Below are 6,805 nucleotides of genomic sequence, written 5' to 3' on the forward strand. Positions count from 1 at the left end.
TCAATATTATTTTTGTTATTATTTTTATTGTTATTATTATTTTTATTAACAATAACAAGACTAATACTACTGATAATAATAATTAGGGATGCACCGATACTTTTCGAGTACCAGTGCCGATACTTGGCATTTTCATGAGAACTACCAGGGTTGCAGCGGTTGCAGCTGGGCCAACTTGGAACTGGAAAAGTATCTGTACTTGTACTTGTACCGGGTACGGTACTTGGTATCGGTGCATCCCTAATAATAATAATAATAACAAATAATATTAAAGGAGAACTATGGGGTTAAGGCTTTTCCCCATTGTTCTCCTTAGGGTAACGGGAGGACACAAACTAGCGTCCTCCTGTCACCCTAAGCTCAGTATAAGTCTGCATTGTCTCCTCCTGTACATCTGACGTCGGCTCTTCTTGATTGGAAATGTCACAGGGTCAGTGTCAGCAGCAACTTTAGCAATCTTTAATGGGGCCCCCTTCTAAAGAAGCTGCATCGCTTCTCCCGCTCCACAAGTGGTCATCTTGGAGGTGTGTTTGGGGTTTGTAGTCCTCTATAGCTGGTGGTATTCTGCATTGCTGTATCATTTATTGCTGAGATATGTAGTCCCTCTACTGCTTGAAGTCAGTGGCTTAACTACCAGGCAGCTGTGACCGGGCCCTGGCCCTCCAACGCTGTGCTAAAATCAATGGTCTGTATTGTTTTAGAAAAACGTGCACATGACACTAAAATAAGAGGTATCAGTAATTGGTATCGGCCAACAATTACTGCACCTATCATAATGAGATGGCGTTAAAACGTTAGCAGCACAGGGTCATGTGACCAGAGGCTGCAGATCCACTCATACGCAACAAATTACCCAAAATAGGATCACCATTACAATCTGACCATATAGTTTCTGTACAATCAACTTTATATCACAGCAAAACTATGTAATATGAGGCCCTACCCAATCCATCCAATCAATCTGCATCCACTCAGACAGACCCTTGCACTTGTTGGTAGATCTAAAGGAAGTCGTACAATCAGATTGTAATGCGCGTGGTGAACTTTAGATGTAGGAAAGCCAAGTGTTTTTTATTTTCTTATGTAAGATATTGTATCGGATCTTTCATGTCATGAGTACGGATGTAGGACGCCTCGCCGTGATCCTTCTCACCGCCGTCCACACAGAGCAAACATTGTATTTCTAATCGTCAGATATCTCATCTCCTGCTGTGAAAATTCTTGCCGCGCCATTGACAATAACTTCTCCGGAACCTTCGCGGCTTCAGACGTTCCGTCCCAGAGCGCCGGCGGCTTTATCACTTTAATGCGAAAAAACACCGACGTGTAGGAAGGATGAAGACGTCAAACGGCGAGTCCTGCGGGGAGCTGACCGGGGTCCTGATCTTTAAATGACAGATTTTATTAACATTTTATTTACCTGATTACTTCCCGTTATGGGACTTGTTCAACGTGTAGTATCATGTCTACAAAATCCATCGGTGATCGCTCGCTGGGAGGAGGGCGGCAAATTACTGACGGGGAATTATTAACTCGGAGCCATCGACTAATGAGCGGATTCATTAATACTGCTGATTATAGGTCTGATGATGATAATGAAGATCGGAGAGGATACATAGGTAGAAAAAAAGACACATCGAGTCCATCGAGTTCAACCAATAGGAAATAAAAAAAAAAAAGATGAATAAATAAATATAAAACCTCCACAAACAGAACCCGATGCACAGAGATGTTCCAGAGGAAGGCACAAAAAAACGCCAAGATCATTTTGAATGTAGCGCTCACCCCTGTAGCACTAACCGCCCTTCTTCTAGTGCACACAGACTGATGTCCACTGCAGTAGTATAATGCAGAATAACTTTTTATTAAACATCTTCACTGGGGAGAGAGGGTATCGGGGTTCTAGGCTTCCAGGGTGTAACAGACATAGACTTCAGACTCCCCAGACCTGGTTAACATCTCAGTGTAGATCCACTTGGGAGGCAGCAGATAGCAACTGAAGTAGCAGATGAGCAAAGATGAATGCAGATCCTCAATAGGAGAGACACCGGCAATGCTCCTGAAGTCCTTAGGTTCCAGGAGACTTCAAGAGCCATCTTCGGTCTTGGGTCTCTTCATCTGACAGCAACAGAGGCCTCCTCCTTGTTGGAGGCCTCATGGAAACATTTCCCTCACACCAGCCTATGCCCACCCCCAGGCCTCAGGCCTAGCCAGGGGGGCAGGCTGAACAGCACCCAGCCCTAATCCATGGCTGGTCCCCGGCAAGTCTGAGCACATGGCAAATCCCTCCAGTATATGTACTCTATCCCAGCATGCACCACTGGCTGAGAAAAGCGCAGTGATTGGCAGCTGTACTGTACATACACTCACAGTACCCCTCATTGGCTGTCCCACAATATGAAAGAGTCACACTCCGCCCAGTGGGGTACAGGCAATGCCACACACCTGGAATTAACCAAATAATGACCACTATAATCCAGCCAGGCTGACTACAGTCCTGGCTATCACTAAATGTCTAGTAGCCACATCACAGAAGGTTATGGGGGCTACATTAACATATTTGGCTGACATGTCCAAAAATTAAAAGACATATACATACCTTATTTTTCTTTTCTTCCCCAGTCTTTTGACAGTGGCCACGTTTACTAAGGGCAAATTACTAAAAGACATGTAAGCTGCGGAAAAATTTGGTTCGAATATTTCGTTATTTCGGGATTCGAAATTCAATTCGGTTCGGGTTTTGGATTCGGACGAAATTCGGAGTTTCGAATGAGTTTCGGAAGATCCGTTGCGAATACAACAGAAAAACATCTAAATATATTAATACTAAAGCTGAGGCTCCCAGACCAGAATGGCATTTGGGATCTGAATTTCTGAATTGCATTCGGGAGCTCCCGAATACCCTTTGGGTCTGGGAGCCTCAGCTTTAGTAATATATGTATATGGCTACCAGGCCCGAATGATATTCGGGTTCCGATTTTTCGAATTGCATTCGGGAGCTTTCGAATGCCATTCGGGTCTAGGAGCCATATACATATATTACTAAAGCTGAGGCTCCCAGACCCGAATGGCATTCAGGAGCTCCACAATGCACTTCAGGAATTCGGATCCCGAATACCATTCGGGTCCGGGAGCCTCAGCTTTAGTAATATATGGATATGGCTCCCAGACCCGAATGGCATTCGGGAGCTCTTGAATGCAATTCGTAAATTCGGAACTCGAATGTCATTCGGGTCTGGGAAACCTCAGCTTTAGTATTATCTGTATAGACTGTATATGGCTCCCATGTTGCAGTAACAAAAATTCGTGTTCCGACCCATTCAGGTGCAATAAACCGGAAAACACATCTGATTGGCCAGAAAAGTCACATGTCCAATTCAGGTTTGTTTTTGAATGAAATTCGGATGAGATCCGAAATTGGGAAATGGAAATTTGGATTCGGACACATTCGGATGCATTGGGATTCGGAAATTCGGATGCGTTTGAATGACCGAATTTCGGAAAATTTGTCCGAATTTTAATTCGGAATGAAACGAATCGCACATGTCTAGTTTACTAGCTCTCCTATTACTTCCTGAAAATCTGGCACATGTGACTAGGACATGTGACCGTGCACATCATCTCAGGGGAGGAAAATGCCTTTCACTGAGATGAGATTTCCCAGCAATGCTCTGATGACAAGGCTATCCCAGGGTGCATTGCTTTGGCAAACTGAAGTCATTTTGCCCTTTCAAAGCAGGAAGTGAATGCTCTGCAAGTATAAGTATTTCACAATCACAGCATTTTACACCGGACATGTCTATGTTATTATTAATCATCATACATAGAGGGATGCATTGGTAGAATTTTATTTTTGAGTGTAAAGGTCCGCTTTAAGGTACTTGAATGTATTTTTTACTCTTCAAATATTTTATTATTTTTCAACACATTATAAGACACATACACCGTATAACCAACATTACAGTACCAATCTTATAAAACATAACATTGCTCATTTTATTTTTCTGGGTTTTTGTTCTCTCCCTAGTTATTACCTACCTAAGTCTAACCTTCCCGTCTCAACAAGAGGGAGGAGAGCATTACCCTTGTAGTTATTTAGCAAGCTGGATCTACTCTGAGACATGTCCCCATTGAATGTATTTTTAAGGTTTAACTCCTGAGTATGCTGTCACTTTAAGGTTTGTTTTATTTTTGTCATCAAGGGATTACACAATAAAATAAAATGCAAATAAAAATGAATTAAAATCGTTGCATAGTTACGTTGAATAAAAAGACAGAAGTCCATCGAGTCCAACCTATAGAATGGAGGCTGATAGATTAAACAGAGACTTGATTAAATTATTATCGGAGAATATAGAATATTCATTAAAATGTGATTTTATCCGAACAATCGCACATTAAATGATCTTTGCTATGTAATGACATTATGACCTATGGAATGGTGAAATAATAAATGATAAATCACGAGGAATTATAAATCACAGCGGTGTCTCAGTGTAGTGAGATTTCCCCTCACTTCCTGTCACCACGAGAGAACAAGAAATTTCTAATCTTTCCCCACTTTATGGAAAAAAATTGATACAAATTGAAGGAAACGTCCCCTTTAAATCCCCTGAGCTCCTCCATGTATAGTAAGTTTTTTGTCCTGGGTCCCGTCGCTCTCCAACAAAGCATTACTTACAGAGCACAGTCAGGCCACTGTATAGGAGCGCAGGCTCGTGTATGCCTTACTGAAGTGAATTATCCTTTACATTAGACCCGTATTTATGAGACCGTGTATGGAATTATGCAACGCCAATTTTTTTTCTAGTAATTTCAAATACCGCTGTACGTTTGGTCTGTTTAATTTAGCTCAATTGGGAGCCGTTTAACAAGTGAGCATAAAATATATTTGTTATGAGGTGAATATGAGTACTTTGCAGCGCTGGTGAAACAAGTTTATTTAGGTAATGATTCGTGCATACTGCGGTAATAAATTTGGGCGTAAGTAAAGTGCCGTTATTCGCGGCCCACGTCAGATGTGGGGGGAAGTCGGCGATGCTTTGCTTGGAAGTGAACTTAAAGTGGGATTATAGAGCCGCTTTGTCTGGTGGGGTCGCAGAATTCGGGCCGATAGAAAGCCATGCGTGTTTGGCTTCAAAGATGCCGGGTGTATGAGCCTAAATCCTAAAGGACAACCTATGGTACAAGTTGTCCTTTAGAATTCAAGTCCGGGCACAAAAACTTTAATTTAATATATTCTTCAATGGCCATAAAGGATATAAATCCACTTTGTGTGCATTAAATGCCTTTACAAACCCAGGTATTGTCTTGTACAAGTAGTGGTTACATCATCACCGTACTGCACATAGCCTGTGCAGAAAGAAGAGCTGTGGGGGACCCAGCAGGCTCCACCCACTACAGGCTTCTTGCAAAAAACTAGAGGAGGGGGCGGAGACAAGATCAGTCACCCTGCACAAGTAGAGAGCAACAATGACCGGCCTTTATTACAGGAGGGGGCAGAGACAAGACCAGTCACGCTGCACAAGGAGAGAGAGCAGCAGTGACTGGTCCTTATTACAGGAAGGGGGCAAAGACAAGACCAGTCACCTGGCACCAGGAGAGAGGAGCAATGACCGGTCTTTATCACAGGAGGGGGCGAAGACAAGACCAGTCACCCTGCACAAGGAGAGAGAGCAACAGTGACTGGTCATTATTACAGGAGTGAGCGGAGACAGGACCAGTCACCCTGCCCAAGGAGAGAAAGCAGCAGTGACTGGTCTTTATTGCAGGAAGCTCCAAGTGTCACATTGGATTACTGCACAGATCTAGAAGAAATACACAAAGCTCATCAAGATTTAAGGAAGAATACACAGGACTCTTGTATTTAGATGTTATTTGCACACACACGTATTCATTTTGAAGCTATGATCAGTTTGAGTCTTCCCCAAGTTCCTTCATAGATGCAATTGACCTTGTCCTCTGGACCTTCTTCTAAGGTGCATCAAGGTGCTTTTGCATTCCCACCGATTTGTGTGGGGAGAGAAGTATCTTAGATGCAAGAATAAGCAAGTCGACACTGGCCCTTAAAATGTAACTGCAGGAATTTGACAGTATGTTTTTTGACAGCATGGGCAAGTGCAGAGCAGAAGGGGGGGAGAAGGACCGAAAAGTACTACGTACACCCTGTGCACTTCAATTTAAGGGACAGGATGTACTGCATATGCCCTGTGTACGTTGATTAAAAGGACAGAAGTTACTACATATGAGAACTTTGATAAATAGGACAGGATGTACTACATATGCCCTGTGTGTGTCCTTCGATAAATAGGACTTGATGAACTACATATACCCTGTGTACGTGAATTAATTTTTTTTGGGGTGTGTGTAGCACACTCAGTGTCCACAACTGGTTAAATTATATGTGTGAAATCGCCCTCTTTGGGACCTCCTTGCTGAGCGACTCAGCCTGGCCTGATCAGGACCCAGCCTGCATATTTCTGCCAACCATGGCCCCACTTCTCTTCCCTGGGCACAAGCCCTTGTCCAAGAGTAGTCCCCCACTGGTACAGAAAGAATGAAATTACAGGATGTTTACTTAAACAATAAAGAAGATATAGATACATACAGTCATCTTGAGTAATGGCAGCACAATCCTTAGTGATAGAGAGATAAGAGAGAGATGAGACCTGCACCCTAACAGTTGGTTACTGAATGCCCCAGCCAGGGACGTCCCTACCCTTTATGCCACCTGAGGCAGCAGCAGAGCTGGGTGGATGGGACTTGTGTGGTAGCGGGTGGTGCTTATATTACTGGTGGGTTTAGG

General features: G+C 43.2%; 1 protein-coding gene across 2 annotated transcripts in view; it reads right to left on the minus strand.

Moving 5' to 3' along the window:
- AGMO (alkylglycerol monooxygenase) overlaps nt 1-6,805 on the minus strand; it is a 132,377-nt gene that overhangs the window by 95,666 nt on the left and 29,906 nt on the right. The gene's annotated exons all lie outside the window — the stretch shown is intronic.

Source organism: Nanorana parkeri, unplaced genomic scaffold, assembly GCF_000935625.1.
Source record: "Nanorana parkeri isolate BGI_ZX_2015 unplaced genomic scaffold, ASM93562v1 scaffold300, whole genome shotgun sequence".
Classification (NCBI taxonomy): Eukaryota; Metazoa; Chordata; class Amphibia; order Anura; family Dicroglossidae; genus Nanorana; species Nanorana parkeri.